Source organism: Patagioenas fasciata, chromosome Z (genome assembly GCF_037038585.1).
Source record: "Patagioenas fasciata isolate bPatFas1 chromosome Z, bPatFas1.hap1, whole genome shotgun sequence".
Classification (NCBI taxonomy): domain Eukaryota; kingdom Metazoa; phylum Chordata; class Aves; order Columbiformes; family Columbidae; genus Patagioenas; species Patagioenas fasciata.
Genome location: NC_092560.1, coordinates 24,084,566 through 24,102,719, shown reverse-complemented (window position 1 = coordinate 24,102,719; position 18,154 = coordinate 24,084,566). Strand labels below are relative to the sequence as shown.

At 38.5% G+C, this 18,154-nt stretch overlaps 2 protein-coding genes across 9 annotated transcripts in view; one reads left to right on the top strand and one right to left on the bottom strand.

The window, feature by feature from the left end:
- GLDC (glycine decarboxylase) overlaps window positions 1-7,310 on the bottom strand; it is a 69,014-nt gene extending 61,704 nt beyond the window's left edge. The window contains exon 1 of the mRNA XM_065860673.2: window positions 6,903-7,310. The gene's annotated coding sequence lies outside the window, so the exon portion shown is untranslated. The remainder of the gene's footprint in view (window positions 1-6,902) is intronic.
- Window positions 7,311-7,501: 191 nt separating this feature from the next.
- The window catches only part of KDM4C (lysine demethylase 4C), a 263,563-nt gene continuing 252,910 nt past the window's right edge, over window positions 7,502-18,154 (top strand). For 2 of the 8 annotated variants that reach the window (XM_071802538.1, XM_065860565.2), the window contains exon 1: window positions 7,504-7,736. The gene's annotated coding sequence lies outside the window, so the exon portion shown is untranslated. Of the gene's footprint in view, window positions 7,737-18,154 lie in introns of all 8 variants that reach the window. The other 6 variants (XM_071802539.1, XM_065860564.2, XM_065860562.2 and 3 more) reach the window with 6 other exon arrangements.

Genomic DNA, 18,154 nt, shown 5'->3' with positions numbered 1-18,154 from the left:
TAGAGCTAAGCTAGTACTGATCATATTTTGCACATTTGAGTAAAAAGGTAGAAATGCAAAAGAATTATGCTGATGAAAGACTTTCATTTTTGTAGAACTTCTGACCCTTTCTTATTTTGCCTTGGGTGACCTCAGGATTTGAGCTATCGGTGTTGTCATTCAAGTTAAAAACCTTGGACTATTGTCTCTTAAAGTATCATCATTACCCTGGACAGATGTTTGAAAGTGCCTTTATGCCTTAAAAAACAAGGCAGAAAAAAAGAAAGTGCTTTTTGGAAATGCTATATGTTGATGTATGTCATGTTTTCCACCATTGCACAGTGTGGGAGGAAAAAAAACAACAGAACACCCCCCAGCTTTGCCCTCTGTCCCAACACACTGAAATTACAGAAACTCATCCTACTGAAGTACTAAACTGGCACAAAAGGGTTCACAATCTCTTGTCAGGATTGGGAGTTTACACAGGAAGGGTAATGTGATTGAAAATAAGGTATGGAATTGGTATACAGAAATAGAAAAAAGAAAAGCAAACAGTGTTAGAAACTGAATTTTTAAGCTGCTAAGAGAATACAAAGACCAGAAAAAAAAGGTTTTCAGGGGTGTTCATACACTTCTTTAAAAACAGTATTCACAATGTACCCTCCCATTGGCTATATTTCCCCTCATAACTTGTAAACTACATGTATTAGCCTGCAACTAATATTTATTCCATGACTGATTCTAGTATTTTTGATTTAACAGTCACTTTGTGTGTTTTTAACAAAGTCAAAATATACCAAGACGAAATAATACTCTGCACATGCCAGAAACTTTACTCATTTAATGCTTGTTTGATTCCAGTATCGCAAACGCTATTCTTCATTGTTTTATGGAGAGGAAAAACAACATTTAAAAGATCAGTTAAGTATCAGGTGAAGTCAGTAAGAATATTTTTGGACTTCCTTGGGTACTCTGATTATAGCACTTTTAATGGGATGGATGGCTGAGTCTAAGGACAACAAAGGCTACATGAAATCATGTGAGGTCAAAAACATTAATTTTCAAGAGCTGCTTGGTTGATACATTCCAAGATTTTCAAGGGTTCTGAATTCATGTTGATTCTCAGACTTGTAACAGCATCAGTGCTTTGAATTTCTTTACAATAAAAGAAAAATGTTGTAAAGAATTGTGTAGACTACTAAACTGAAAATAAAGCAATAAAACTTCGGAGTATCAAACTCGAGTCAAAATTTATTTCAGTATTTAATTACATTTACTCTCAAAATTATCAGCCTTTAAAACTTCAAATATAAGACCTATCCATTTCATGTTAATTTTGACTACTTACAAGTCACAACTTATTTACTAAAGGATTCTGCATATGTAAGCTTAAGTTAGCTAGAAGCTTTAGTATTAAAACCAAACTATTTGATGTTTGAAACAAGATCTCAAAGGCAAAAAAGAGATTTCTGTCTTTGTATTCACTTATTCTACAAATTCTAACCTTTTATGTCTCCCTATCATACACTATAATTCTGAATTTAAGTGAACAATTAAAACTGTGGCAACTCCTGGTTAGTAAAAATTGCATTTAATTTCCAGTTTCTCCAGAATTCTAAACCCAGAGGAAATTCTAGAAAATAGTATTCTAAGGCAATAATTTGGGCTGTATACACTTGTTTAATTTTTTTTACTTTATACATGTTCTGTGCAGTGAACTGAAGGTAAAGTTATTTCAGCTGCTTCCTGTGTTATCACATAAGGGGTTTAAAGACAAAAGAATAAACAATGGAGGTGATGGAAGAATTAAAAAACAAAAAAGGCAGCTTCCTTGATTTCCACTTATGATCACGGGAGCACTAGACTTTCTTTCAGACTGACTTTAGTTCTTAGCCAACTTGTGGCAGAGCCTGCTTTTATCATATTTTGAGGCTTCCTCTACTTGAAAAAGCTAAGTTTGATGACTGTTCCCTGCATCAGGCCAATAGATGTCTTCTTTTTATTGGAGAAAGTTGCCAAACTGCTAGTTTCTGCACTGCTTTTGGAAAAAAATATGGCAGTTCATCCACACCAATTTATCTTCATGGTTTCAAATCACTTACGGCAATCACACAGGCTAAACAAGAGTTTTAGTTCTCTCATGGTATCCTTCAGTCAGTACTTACCCACTTAGTGTCTAGTTTCCTCTGTTACCTTTCTTGTGCAGTGAAACACTTCTCAGGACAACAGTGAAAAAATGGTTCTCAGTCACTTGCTCAGCCAAAGAAGATCATACACTTGTGGATGAGGGCTTTATAAAGGAACCTAATTAATTTTTCTCAGTCCATCCCTCAAATCAGACAATTGTTAAAAAAGGATAATGATGGTTAAATGCCACTTGTTTGCAGTTTCATGTTTGTCAGAGTTGAAGTAGATTCAGTGGACAGGTTACAGAGGTTAAATCTATGGTTTAAGTGCAAGCAGTTAGATTATTGACCGAGCCAAGCCTTGCTGTCTTTCTGTTGTTGCAGTGTAAGCAGATTAGTCATTCTGTGTGTGGAAGAACTGTTAGTAGACCAGACAAAGAGAAGATAAAGACTGCCATCTATTGCATCCAGAAATAAAACACAGTCTGTCCACACAGCAAAAGAACATGCTGTCAATCCAATGATGAAATAAAATAGGCAAACAGGCCAAAACTTTCTCTTTGAGGGGCTGTTTAATGCACTAAATCAGAGTTCTTTCCTCCTGGCTGTCCTGAGGTCAGCGTTGAGCCACCTCTGTCACTTGCGCAATAAAGAGATTTTGGTTCCACTAACATGTAACTTCTTAACTAAGCGGGATGTGCCTTGACTCTATGTCCAATTTACAAATTGAAAAACTCTCCTGTATTTCAATGGATATTGCCATCAAAAAATCAAACTCATTGCAGGTATAAAGTACCTGGGTAAGGTATTTCATCACAAGATGTATTTACATCTTTTTTAGGGTAAGCTTACATACATCAATTCTTTTATGTATCTGCAATGGAAAGAAAGAAAAAATCCTCCATTCTTTGTACTTGTTTGAATATTCATCTTTACCTTGCCATTACTCTGGGATTGTCTCTTTTTGCATATAAAACTCTCAAAGCTCAGAAATGTCACATGGGTGACAACCAATGATAGGACAAGGGGTAATGGGTTCAAACTGGAACACAAAAGGTTCCACTTAAATTTGAGGAGAAACTTCTTCTCAGTAAGGGTGACAGAGCACTGGAACAGGCTGCCCAGGGAGGTTGTGGAGTCTCCTACTCTGGAGACATTCAAAACCTGCCTGGACACATTCCTGTGTAACCTCATCTGGCAGGCGGATTGGACTAGATGATCTTTCAAGGTCCCTTATAATCCCTAACATTCTGTGATTCTGTGTGTGCTGCAGAGAAAATGGGCAGATATTGTGAAAATTTTGACCTAGAACACTACTAAAAACAGGTCACACAACTAATGGTACTGAAAGGAACACAACTTTACTGACATAGAGAGAAGACAAGCTGACCTAATTATGTATTGTTAATTTGTCATCCTTTTCACACTACAGTACAGTCAAGATTCCTGACCATCTGTCCAGTAATAGTGGAAATTAGCATTACATTTTTCATAAAAATAATGCAGTGTTATTTAGCATTTGCTCTTGGATACAAACGAATCTTTGGCTGCTCTGCAACTGAGCTGAACTGCCTGAGAGGCAAGAACTTGGGCATCTGAGACTTGATGCTTGAGTAGACTTGCAAGGCCCTGTTCCACCACTATTTCTCTGCAGAGCCCACAGGCATCCTTTAACTAATATGGCATAGCCTCTCCATTTTATCCTGACAATTTCTGAAGAAAGAAAAATCTATTGGCTGAAAGGAACACTGACTGGATAGGTAAGCTTTTTAATTAAAGTGATCAATATTAAAGCAATAAGGTCTCCTCTATGTTTAATACAAAATGTCAAGAAATGTATTAAATACTTAACGTGAATTCTCCACTCAGAAGTTATATTTATGGTTATCTAGTTGGGCCTTTGTAACAGGTCAAGAGATAATCTGGGAATTCCTACAACAAGACAATGACTTCTGTATGAATCAGAGCACTCAGAAGACTTTTGATCTGGACATACTGACATTAAGAGAAGAAGGCTACCTCCTGACTGTATCCCAGGGTAGACTAACTCCCTATTTGTGCTGTTACTGTTTTTACTATACATCATTCCCAGTTTAAATATGTCTAACTTCCCCTCCATGTCACTGAAATGTTTAACATCTACGAAGTGAATGAATATGGAGAACTTAGGAGATACAAGCTTATACTTTTCTACCAACATTTTTAAGATGAAGACACGACAACAAAGACATAAAATTGACAAAAGATACACAATTTAAAAAAAAGTTACGTTTCTTCTGCGGTCTACAAAACATGTCATGTAACACAGCTAAATTCCACACAATTAAACACACATTCTAAAGAAAGTTTCAGTCACGATTATATTCAAACAGCCAGCACTCATCCTGATTTATAATTCAACGCAGTGTAAAAGGAATTGCAGCAACCTGCACAGTCTAGACAATAATATCAAGAACACGGCAAAATCCAAATTGTTGCCAAAAGCTTTTCTGCTGTGGGCTTGCAGTTCTTTACTTACTGGTGTTTGCTGCCATCTCATGTATTTCAAGCAGTATTGCACAGGAATTCTACAGGAGAACTTTTTCTGCCTCAAAAGTGACTTTAGTTTATTTAGTTATGCTACTGTCACGTTAAGAAAATATGTTGCTTTCAACTTTGAAAAGATTTTTTAGTATTATTGATAGACAGTATGGAAGTAACCTACATTTAAAACCAAAAAGTATATATTCTGCACCAATTTGGGTGAAATACCACATTGTGCCCAGGTTTTGGCTTCCCAGTATATGAAAGACATTGACTTACTTAAACAAGTCCAGTGGAAAGCCACAAGATTGTCAGGGATTGGAGGATATGACACGCGAGCAGTGACTGGGGGAGCTGGGTTTGTTCAGCCTTGAGAGGACAAGGCTTCAGGGTGGTCTTGCTGTTCTCCCCTACCTAGTGGGAGGGCACAGATAAGATGGAGCTTCCTTGGAAACACACAGTGATAGAACAAGACAAACATACAAACTGAATACAGAAAATTAAGATTATATGAAGTAAAAAAGTTTTCACCATGAGTTGTACAACACTGAAACAGGGACCCAGAGTGTCATGGAAGACGAACTCCTAACTTACTTAAACAGATATCAACTACTTAAACAGGAGTGGGTTCTGAGCTCTGCCAAAGGAGGTGAAAGAGACAATGTACTTCCACTGTCTAACAGCAGACAGGCCATTTTTTGGTCAGAATCTTGTGCTGCCTAGACCTTGCATCATCAACTTAAAACAAAGGTGTGGGAACTTACGAGTTACATATTGTTCACTTTATGTCTGTGTTCACGACCAGGGTTTCTGTTGCTAGCCAACACTAGCATAAATGTATAGTCCAAAACACAGAAGGCAGGAAAAAAGTGCACAGAAGAGTACTTGAACCTCAGTAAGGAAAAAATTCTTCATACCGGCTAGATTCACAGGTGCTTTGAGATGAACCCACGACAGTAGAGAAGGTTATCACTAAGCACTGAAAGCACAATTCCAGAACAGTTCAATAATGTTAAAATATTGATTTATTGACCATGCATAGCTACATAACTATTCTGAAAGGTTAGTGTCCTTATTTCCATCTAGCAAGATAGAAGTGCAAAGCTACTGGCTTTTAATAATGAGGCCAAAGCATAGTTTTCCATAGCCACAGCATGATACGGATTAATGTTCTCAAACCACCCACCTGCACCCTCAGTCCATCCCTTGGGAGTGCTGAGCCAGGACACTGAGGTGTATGCTTTGGCAATACTGTAACACACTCCAGGCACTACATGACCTCACAGACACTTGTAAACTGAAATAAGAGCAGACGACGAGAGGTGCTGACTCAATACTTCAAGAGTCACTGCTGTACTTTCTCTTCAACAAGCAGTTAGCATGAATATTAGAGATCATATGCAAAAACAACGCTCATTTATCTGTCTTCAGCGCTTTAGAATTGCATCAACGAGCAGAGAATAAATGGAATGTGAAAGTGCATTCAACTGCACTGTTTTCCCATAAGCATTAAATATTTTTTTCATCCTCTTCGAAGACTTGAGGAAAAAGGCAAACTACTTTTTCCGTTCCTCATACTTGTATTCAGTGAAATGAAATTCCTTTCCTTAGGTAGATGAGGATGACTCGTTTTAGACATTGTTGGAAATAGTGGTGCCATACAGAGATATTTACAGATACAGTTAAATGATTTTTGTTGGGACTGAAGATATAGCATACCGATTACTACTATTATTTAATGTATAGCACTGTGTCCAAGTAACAAAACAACATAGAAGTCTCTGAGCGCATTACATATTAAAAAAAAAAAAAAAGAAAAAAGCCAATACTTTCAGGTTCCATTAGTACTGAAAAAAGTTTTTGGCACTTAAAGATAAATCAAAGCCCAAGACTTCTTTTAATGTAATAGGTATGTTTGAAGAAGGACATCCTCTAGATATTTTTGTCATTTTTCACTGCCTTCTTCAACATAGCAACCAGAAGCTAAGATGAAAGATGGAAATTACTAAGAAAAACTGAAGTGTACCACACAGTTAAAGAGATGTCTAACTCACTTTAGCAACAACCTGAATAATCAAAATTACACTGTACCGTGGCACTTTAAAAAGCAAATGAATGACACACAACATTGCATGGCTGAGTCACTAAAAGCAACATTAAAGTTTTGGAAACAAAATCACTTCAACGTAGTAATGCTGACTAGTGAGGGACATGACGGTTTAGAAGAGGTCAGGCTAACCAAGTCGACGTAACAGCTTGCTCTGAGAGACCTACCATCCCTACGGGTCAGAAAGGTCTTGCTGGCGCAGTATCGCTGTGGTTAACTGACGGACTTGTAAACTTGCGCTTTCCTCACGTGCTTTCCCGGAGATGCCGCGGTAGGTCGGAGGAAAAGCCGGCTCCCCGTTCAGTAGCACGGATCGTTGAGGGTCGGCCGGGACAACGGGGGCAAGCAGGGCGTGCGCGGCTGGAGGGCAGGGGAGGGGGCAGCCACACCTCTCCTTTCCGAGGCCAGCTCCCCGAAAGCTGCCACTTCCCCCAGATATTCCTCACCCTCCCGCACGCCCGTACCCGGGCGGAGCCTGGCCTACCCAGCAGGCGCTCAGGAGCACAGTGCGCCGACCGCTACCTGCGCACCATGGCCCCGCCTCACCCCTGGCGACCGTAACCTCCGCTAACCGCCGCCACCACCGGCGGGCCCCGCCCCGCGCCAGGTGACCACCCTCGGGCGCGAGCGTTCCCACGTGACCACCGCGTGACTCCCAATCCCTCGCAGCGCCCGGAAGCACCAGCGGCACCGCCCACTCTGCGCACGTGACGCGGGTGCCGCTCCCCCGTCACGCGTCTCCCGCCCCCGCCCTCCCGGCCGCCGTCTGCCCCCGTGCGTGCGCGGGCTGCGCGCAGGCGCGGTCAGCAGCTGTCATCCGCGCAGGGAGCGGCGCGTCCCGCAGGCGCCGGGACGAGAAGCCCCGAGGGACCCCGGGAGACGGTGGCGGAGGGGGTGGCGAGGGAGCGGGCGGACGGGCCTGCACACCGGCACTGCTGCCGTTCTCCCTTCTCCTCGCCTTCCTCCGGTTGCGGCTATTCGCTTAACCCTTTCCCGGACAGGTGGGGCGAGCTCCGGGCCGGGCGGTGACGGATTCGCGGGGCGGAGGCGCGGGGCGGCCTGTCGGCTGGAGGGCGAGTGTAACGAGCGAGCGGACAGGGACAGGCCGGACGGACGAGGGACTAGCGGCGATGAGGCGGGCCAGGGCCGGGGAAAGCGACTCGGGGCGGAGCGGCCGTCGGGACGGACCGCACCGGGACAGACCGCACCGGGACAGGCCGCAGGGGTCGGTGGCGAGGGGCGGAACGGCCGCCACGCCGCCCGGCAGCCCCGCTGGGGTGCGTGGGGGCTCGGGGCGGCCCGCGGCCGGCAAGGGGTCCCGCCGGGGGCTCCGCGCTGCGGACAAGCGGACGGAGGAAACGAAACCGGCAGGTGTCGGAAAAATACATCTCGTGTTCCCGTTGGTAGCCAGCGGTTCTGGGTCAGGCAGTCTCTCTCCGAGAGACCAGGCGGTTTCCCCGGGTGTTCAAAGGGAATGGGCAGAGTAAAGTTCAGCGTTACCTCTCACCGTGTCTTTCTGGGCTGTGATAAAATTCTATGGACTTTCCAAACAACTGCTCTTTCTTACGAAGTACGGCTGCGGTGGTACCGCTCGTTCGTGTCTGCATGTCTCTGAGGCGCTCCTGGAAGTTAACAGTTCTAACGTGTTAGAGAAAGATTTAACAAGCTGTCTTCTGTGTAAAATACTCAGTGAGGTGCCGATTCCACATGTCTGTGGCTATAGTGCTCTGTGCTTTCATAGCCAGTTTTGGGATCAGGGCTTTATGCTATGTTAATAGCCTTCTATTAATGAGCGTTGTCTGTTCTGCAGTTGATTTTAGCTGGCTATCTGAAATAACAAGGGTATACAAAAAATTAACTGTTTTAGAAAAAAATGTTGGGTTTTGTGTGGTTTTTTTAAGATTTATACTTGCCCAGAGTGTAAACAGCTTTTATTTTTTATATTATTAAACTGCAGATTCATGATTCTTTGCACTGTTTTCTGAGACACTAGCAACAGCAGCAAAGGAAGTTACCTGGTGGCTACTAAGCCAGCAGTTTTTTAAGCTGAAACACTTTCCAGAAGAAAGAAATTTACTGGCAGCCTAATGCAGGATATTTTTGTCACCTACAGTTTTTTTGGTTCATGTTCTCAGTGAACCAAGAATACAAAAATGGCTGTGGTGTAGGATTGGTCTTGGGCTTTACCCTTATTTTTCTGTGAACTGTGATAACTAGCTGATGGTATTGCTTCACAGAAGTACCTTCCAAACATAAGATGATGGAAAACACAAGCATGATTTGCTTTTAAGTACTTAAAATGAAGGTAAACTGAACCACTGCTACTCATGCTGCTCATCTTACTCTCAACTATAGTATGGAGTGGTACTGTTGTTATAGGTTACTGGCTGCTGATGGTTTTCTTTCAGCTAAGCGCAGATATGGAAGCGGGTAAGAGCAATTGCCTGTCTAGGAAATGATCCAGGAAACATTATGTCTCAACAAAATACATGGACATGATGAAACAGGTGTTGGATCAGTGTTAGAGGCAATGTATATAAGAGAAAAACCTTTAGTCAGTGTTTTTTTAAAACAAAAAAATCTGATTTGGTCTCTGTTTTTTTTTTTAACAGTAACTATGACAAAATAAAAAAAAATCAAGTCCTGTAATTTTTAATCCATAATTACTGATCAGTATTGAGTAGAGAATTTTGTATGTATTGGCCTGATTTCAAAAGAAATCAGGTAAACAATCCTGCACCAAATCTAAATGCACAATTACCACAGAAGTGCATTAAAATCAGAAAATCGTGTTGTCAAGTGCTACTTATTAGAATCTTCCTAAGCTATTATGAACAAGGTCAGTAATTATTAAAAAAAAATGGTGACTTCATACCTAACTTCATGAAAAAATATTGGATTGAGTAGATTTAGGAGTTCAGTTTAAACAGCTCTTTATTGGTCTACTTCTTAGTTCTGCAATTAATTAGCTTTGAAATTTTCATTTTTTTTTTTCTATAATTGTCTTTTGCTGGGATATGTTTGATAAGCAGGATCCTGAGCAGCATGTGAATGGGGTGTATGGTGGCATCAGTTTTGGTCAAATTTCTTTCCTGAAGGTTGTAATTTTATCCTACTACCCCCTGACATAAAGTAAAAAAAAAACTAATACATTTTGAAACACATTTTTAGTATACACAGAGCTTCAAAGAGTGTGTTTTACTGTAATTTTGTTAATACGAGATATTTTCACGTTCTCTGAATGATCATGAGTCGCTCAAAACGTGATATTCTGAAACATTAAGATTTTAACACTTATCTAGGAAAATATGTCTGTAGTCACTTGATGGCTTAACAGTTCATATCTCAAAATGATCAGGTGATGTGTTGAGTTCTTTCCTTGATTTTCATTTAGATTCATAGATTGACTCATAATTAAGGTGTTTTTAAGAAATGCAGTATTTTATACTTGGAAGAGAATAATTGTGTAATAAAATCACATAATGAAGATGTTTATAACAATTTGCTGATTTGAAGTCCAGAGTGCATTATAAACACTGTAGTTTTTGGTAAATAAAGAGTTAGAGTGTACTTGAGGTTTTTTTAAGTGGCATTGTGTATGGTGTTGTAGGCTTGAATTTTGCTGCAACTTTATTCCACCTCTTTAAAATTGTAGAGTTATGCATATAAGTTGTTAACTTCGTCTGTGTGAGTAGTGCTACTTCTGACTTACACAAGCACTCATTTTTATCCTTAACTCTGTTTACCTCGAACTGTAAAAACTGAGGACTATGTAAAAAACAGATGAGAGGAAAACCATCAGCATTTTTAATTTAAGGGATTAAAATTCAAAATTTATCTTTTGAAGACTGTTGAAAAAATTTCAGTGTCTAATCGGTTGCACTTTCTGATTCTCAGACATGAGAGGATACTTTAGTGACTGTTGCAGATATTACAGCGGAATTTCTCAAACAAGATATGTTCCAGTTCCTTTGTGACATTTCTGCCTGTAAAATCTAGAACTGGTCCATTGAGGCTGTTGTGATTTAGCTCAGTACATCTATGATTTGCTGCTGGGTTTTATCTAATAAAATTTAGATGCTAGTTGTCAGTGGGTAGCATTTCTCCAAGAAGACCTAGGTAACTATTTCTATTCATAATAGATGCTGTATTACAAATATTACTGTGCTATGTCAGCTTTTGTTTATTTTCTTAGTTTCTTTCATTTCTTAAAACATGATTTATAAATTGTTATAATTGTAAATGAACCTATGGCTTTGGATAAATTGTTTATAATAAGACTGTTTTGAAAAAAGGACTATTTAAATTTAAAACTAAAATTAAAGCTGGGAAAAGGGTAGAAGTCTGTAAACTGAGCTATGAATAAAGGTGTAGAAATAAAAAAAGTTTATGAAACTGTAAGTTTTAGGAATCAAACTCTTCATGCTTGGGTTTGATTTCAGATGGGGGTATTCAGACTATTTGAATAAATGACGACAAATATTTCAAACCTGAGATCAGTACAAATATCTAAAATTTGGAAAAATATTAGATAATAATAGGAGGAAAACTTTCTCTTGACTGGTTTGTCATCATCGGGGTTGTAGACATGACTGATATTTGAGTTGGGGAAACTTCTAAGTTAGCAGCATTCTTTTGTTGTCCCTGTGGAGCTGTCTTCTTGATTTATAGAGCTAGAAATCTTTGCAGTTTCCTGCTGTACAATGTTAACTGTATAGTTTACTTTTGACTGAACTTTTTGCAGTGCAGAGTGATATGACATGCTAGAGCTGCAAGTTCAACAGAGGCACAATGTTGACTCTTCTTGCTCCTTTTGTCTAATATTGTAGATTAAAGCCATGTGATTCCCAGATACCAGTCTGTGAGTTCATTTTAAGTGTCCCATCCCTGGTGTTAAATTGTATGACAATTCAGTGTCATGTGATCAGTTTGGAGTGAGGAGTTTTTCGGTCATGCAAACTGAACAAGTGTTGCTGTGAACATTATAGCAGACCACAGACGTGCAGTATGGCAGGTGTCTCACTTTAGCGTGTGTACTTTCAGTCTTAACAGCAGAAAGACAAAACATGCATGACTTTTCGCTGACCTCTAGGTATTGGATCTGTGATAATTTAGAACAAGGTGTAGGGGCAGGGGAATCACATAATGTCTTCAAATTACAAAATCTGTGTGAGAGGAGGTGCTCGCTGTGAAGGTTAATAGTTGCTAGACCTTATCACAGGTGCAGAAATATAGTTTTAGGTGTGTCATAAGCAGCTTTAAAGGGGAAAAGTACATCTTTCTGTTTCTCAGGTTATAGACTAATTTACAGGTTTTTGGTCCTTACCTTGTTCTGCATCTGATAAAGGATTTGCCATGTAGTAGTGACTTGTGAAAAATATTATCAGAGTTACTATAGCATATCCCTGAAAAGAATATGTGTCGTGTGATGTTAAGGAGTTGTGAAATCCAAGACAATAAGGGTGTCTTGTGGGAAGAGATCTGTAAAGGCAGTTAATAACAGGCCATATAGTTAGGGAGTTATTTTGGGAAATGCATAGTGGCAGAAATGACAGACCTGGCAGAATTGTTATAAAGTGCTTGATTATCAAGCAGTTCACATCCACCACCTGCTATTTGTATCCTCAGGAACATTATAGGCTGCATTAGCAATGAGTATTTTTGTGAACTTTTAGGTGATTGTAAGCTTTTTGAAAACTGAGATCTAGGCCAAACTGCTTTCCGGTCTCCATGAGGACTACACCCAAATTTGAGAATGTTGTTACACCATTGTGTGAACTCATAGTTTACTTGCATCTTGAATAGTGCTTACAGCTTTGGTACCTCTTTTGCCTGTCTAAAACTAGTTTACTGGAACTGGTAAATATCTAGGAATAGGATGCAATAATGATCAGAAGTATGGAATGGATTTTCTGCAAGGAGCCTAGGGGCCTTCAGCTTAGAAAAGAGATGATTCTGGGAGACCATGATAGACCATGTGTGGCTTGAAAGTTCTCAGTGTGCACATAAGGTGTCCGATGAAACAAAAATGAAATATTCAAAACATACAGAAGGAAATATATCACTTAGCATATTGTTGATGGTGGAATGCTTTGTCACAAGGTGTTTTGGATATGAAAAGTCTGCAGAGGTTCAAAATCGTGGGGAAACAAAAATCCATCAAAGTCCACAAAATGCAGTGATATCCTCTTTGTATAAAGATTTCTTGATCTGTGCATTGATGAAGACTGAGGTGGTATTCTTGAAAAGTGTGAGTGTAAGCTATCCCTACACTTTTTTTTTTTTTCTGCTGGGTGTTTGCTGTTAGCAACAGGGGAAACTTGATAGGTCTGACTTGCTGTTGCTGGAGGCTCTTACATGCTGCTTCCAGCTAGGGCTGTGGATTTCATACCTGTGTTTTCATTAAAAGGAAAGTAAAAACCATTGCCATGTGGCTTGCAAAAAAATATGCCCTTTGTTCCAGATCAATTGTTTCAAGACATTTTTTGCATGCTGCGAGTCTGGTGTGAGAGAAAAATGTCTATGAAATGAATTCAGGTCATTTTTCAGTTCAGTATTTATGGGTTCAAAATATATGATTCTTGTATTTTTTGAAATATTTGCTGTAAGTGTAGTACCAGGATGCAGAAATGCAAACTTGAAGTTTATCAAACTACTTACAGCTTTATGGTCAAATTGAGATGGTTTTAGGAGCTTCAGAATATGGTTACCTATCCATATTCCTAGTTTCTTAAGTTTTCATAACTGATTAAATAGATTGATACACCTAACATTTTTAAACTTAGTTGATTCTTCCTGATCACTGCTGGGTGTCTGTTGAGTACATGCCTAACCATGAGATTTAGTTTATTAATGGCCTCATACCACAAATGCAAAACATTGTGGCCCATACATTTATTTTAACAGTTAATACAATCAAATAACATAAACAGCAGCTTTGGAATTCTTGATAAATAGGATCTTTTTCCTTTTTGTAAGCTTGGTCCATAAACTAGGCAGACATAATTTGCATGCATGCTTACTGTTATTAAAGGAACTATTAAAACATAAGTGTGCAAAATCAAATTACATTCAGAATTAACTATTTGCATTCTAAGTAATAGTTCGACATGCAAGCTATGCTTTTACATTTCCAATTACCTGAAAGTCATTACTGTATCTAGTATTGGTCTGTGTACTACTGCAGTGTCTTACATCTTTGAATTTGCTTTACAAAACAGTATTGGGAGTTGGATGGTACCAACTTACAGATTATGCAAAAAAATTGAAAAAGATGGTATGGGAAAATGCAGTAGTGAATCTACCCATATCTGTGATCAAAATAAATTACTAGATGAGCTTATGGAGTTTTTACTTATGTTGTGAATAAAATTGCTGCTTAGACTATGCTAAAGACCTAGTTTTCTACTGTTTGTTTCCTCTCCAGGTCTTGCAGAGAGCTGAAAGGGATTTTTTCTTTTTTTTTTTTTTTTTCTTCCCAAAACAGATTCTGCAATTAGGAGGTTAGTGGAAAAAAATCGTAGTTTTCCTCAAGTTTTGTCAATAAAGTGTTTTTGTTGAACGATTACTGAAAAATGTTGGGTAGTACCTTATAATGTGAATGCTCTTTTTTTTTTTTAATTGAAAACTTTTCTATCTGACAACTGTTTTCAAGTAATTATTTTGTGTTTTCTTTTAGATAAGCCTCAACAAAATACTCTGGCTTTTTATGCATGCCTTTCTCTGGGCACATTTATTTTCTTGTTGTGAGCTATTTGAAAAAAGAAATCTCAGAATGAATTAATTTTTCCTCAAATTTGTGTTGTCCCATAGTTAGTGTGGGTGGAAAATGGCAAGAAGAGAAAAAGGGAAAACAGATATTTTTAACTCGCATATCTGTGAGAACTGATGACTTTCAAAGACTTGTGCTTTTTCCTTTCTGTGTTACTTCTTTTTCTCATTTACCGAAGCTTGCTTTATGTTATTTGTGTAATTTGTGTTATTGAGTAAGGGTTGTGGACATTGATATTTTACATGTTGAACACACAGAAATAATAATCTGATCCTCCAAAATATGAATGCACTGATTTTATGATGCAGGTATGACACAAATGGCCTATAGTAGTTTAGTGCTTTTCTGTGTTAGCTAAAAATTTTTGTGTATAGCGGAGCAGATGTAACAGGCGGTGATTTTTCTCCTTTCTTGTTCAGCAGTACTTTCAGTACAGGGGCCAATGTGGACACTGTTTGGCAATCAAGAGATGCCTTCCTCAAAGCATCTTTGGAAGAACAATTGTGTCAAGTGTTATGTAGTTTAATGCTAGAATGTTTTGGTTCCATGGTGGTGAGGGGTGGAACTCAAAGCAATAATTAGTTCATTTTACACTAGAACCAGAAGGAAGTGGATAGCGTTCAGAGATCTGACAGGTTAGCATGAAGGCAAAGAGAGAATACTGGAAGCTGGTTTCATGTAGTGAAGACTGCAGGTTTTTGTGTACTTTAACCAACCAAGAATTAACACATGCTGTTTTTCTGGTGTGTTTTGTTCTGTTTTAATAGAGCTTCTTCCAATTGTGTTAATCAGTGCTTCGATTGTAATTTGATTAAACACAATTGCTAGTTTGAATTTCTACATTAGGTATCAAGTAAATGAAACTTGGAGGATATTTTCCACTTCTAAGGATAATACATTCCAAGTTCTTGTGAGGATATGGATGATTCTACATGGAAGAATGGTGTTTTAACAGATAACTCTTCCACCAATAAATTATATTTAGTATCCTGACAGCCTTAAAAAATATGATAAGGTGTAGTCATTACAAAAAGCAGTCCACTGTTTTGACAGAGGAGGCTGGAAATTGTAGCAGCCTGGAATTAATCTGGATAGTTGAGATTGAGTTGGCTGTGTTGGGATATAGAGGTTCTCTCCTTTTGTTAGGATAAAGAAGAAATAATCCTATAGATTCTGCACTTACCAAACAATCATTCAGAATAAACTGTGTGTTCAGGTGTGAAATATGGTACATTTCTGTTTTGTAGATGTAGGTAGTTAACTCTTCCCATATCTGACCTTATTTACTAATGTCAAAGCATGCAGGAAGTTGTTATTTTCTTTCTTCATCTCTTTTCTGTTTTTTTTTTTTTTTTTTTTCTCTTGTTTTGGCAGCCCCTGAGAAGTTTGTTGTAGTCTTTAATCACCTTTTTGTTCTGGTAGTTAACATATGTATCAAAGTATCAGGTTTCTTATGTTTGTACAAGCTACGCAGTTTAAATATTAAAGGATTTGTTTAAGAAGCACCCCCTATCTCCCCCCTAACTCCCCCATCATAATAAATGGTGAAATGTATTTGTATCTTGCACTATATACATCCTGGTAGCATTAATGAGATTTTGTCTTGCTGTGAGTGTATGAGCTTTTCTACTGTTATACTTTGATATTTTCAATTAGGTTAATTAGAATTCTCAGGCCACATGCTGACATAGATGCAGGTGAGTAAACTTTGCTGACCTCATTCCCAATTCTGTAGTGCTAAGACAACTGTAGCATTAGTGTACTCCTGGTGGATGATTTGAAGGTCTTTAGACAAGTCCTGGCTATATATATCAGATTCTTTAACCCAGTTATTGGCTCTTTAGCTGGTAAGTTTGAACAAGTTACATGCTTGGATTTTATCCAAATTTTGTGCTGTTTAATCAGACCTGTTTCGAGACATAGGCAAACTACTTGGTCACCAAGAAATTAAAGATTTATGAACAGGCTTTGCAGTTTATTGGATCAGGCTCATAGCCTGAGCTTGTTTGACTAAAGCTTTCCCATGATTAGCTAAAAAGCCTCTCTCACAGTAGTGTTATATAAAGTACTAATGCATGCTAATTCAAGTGAACTATGTCTTCTCATTTATTCACATTACCATCTGCTTTTCTGGATAGTCATGGGCAACTTTGTCAATGTGCAGTACTGTCTTGCCAGAGAGACAGAAAATGGCTGGTTAGAATGTTGGTATTAGGGATTTAAAAGAACTGTAAAAAATCCCTGTATACCTATTGTTTGTCTTTCTATTTTGTAATGTGCAGCTTAAATGGACGTACTGCCCTTGTTTCTATAAAGTTGTATTTACTAGTGTCTTGCACGTTTTCTTTGTGGAGTAGTAAATAAAACCTCTGAAAGTTCTATTTCTAAGCTTGTACAGCTCTGTAATATCACAAAACAGGTAGTTATGTATACATATAAGTGGGATAGTGAAGATGATGATAAATATGGTGGCAGTGTGGGTTTACTATAGAATGGCATCTTAGTAGTTATGTTCTTGTCTGTCAAAGAACCTCTGAAGGCATCTTGACTCTTACACTGCCCTGTGTTTTATGCTCTCTTGTTTTAATGATTTGTTAAGGTATAATAGATTTTTTTTTCTTTTTTTTTTGTATGCGAGAGAAAGAGGAAGAGTAGAAATTGGTGGGAGAAAGTATGTAGGATTATTGAATTCAACAAAATCCTTGAGAGAATTACATAGTGTGTTAAATGTTAATAGAATTGAATTGGAAGGCAACATTTTCTGGTTGGTTGGCAGCATAGCTTTTTTCTTTTTCCTTTGTAAATTTAAACCATGTAACTCAGTACTGGTGCTTACTGTTGTAGACTGACATTTGTAATGAACATTACTGTAATAATAAAGTTCTGAAGTGAATTTAAGTAGTCTCAACTGATAGACAATAGCTGTAAAGGTGTTAAATTACTAAGAAATCATAAAATAAGTAGCATAGCCTTATAAGAAGCATATGGACTTCTAGTGTAGCAAGTACTGCATAGTCTTTATGACCTTTCTGCCTCCTAAACTACAGAGGTTGTATAGTAGAATCTGCTCAAGGAGTGTTCTGACAAACATTGTGCTTGTCAAAGAGCTTTTTTAATCAGTAAGTTCATGAGATGTCCTTTACTGAGGAAGAAGGGTAACACAGGAGCGTGGATTGGATACTTTATTTCCACTACAAGTAACAGGGCATGCTGGTCTGTGTGATCATTGGGCAGGCAATTGGACCCTAAGATGGACAGGAGCAAGTAGAGAAAAGATCTGTGAAAGAAAGGATTTGTATTTTTCACGCTCAAATGAAGCTGGGTGAAAATTGCGCTTTTCCAGTGCTATACAGATATCTTCATGGTTAAAGTTATTAATTCTGCTTGTGATATAGATTCATATTCATCACAGTACAATTCAGTTATGTTCTTGAGTCTTGACTTAGTTCCAGAGATTTAAAAAAAAATAATCTAGTTAGTATCTTTACTTTGGTATGTTTTGCAAACAGGATTTTAGGTATCTAGTAGCCAGACAAGCATGTTGGCATGTCTGGTTGTGGCAGTTAGCATGAGTTATTCACCGTTTATTAGTTTGATTAACAATCCTTAAATTAGCTAATTTATTTGTTGTGGCTAAGTGCTAGGATA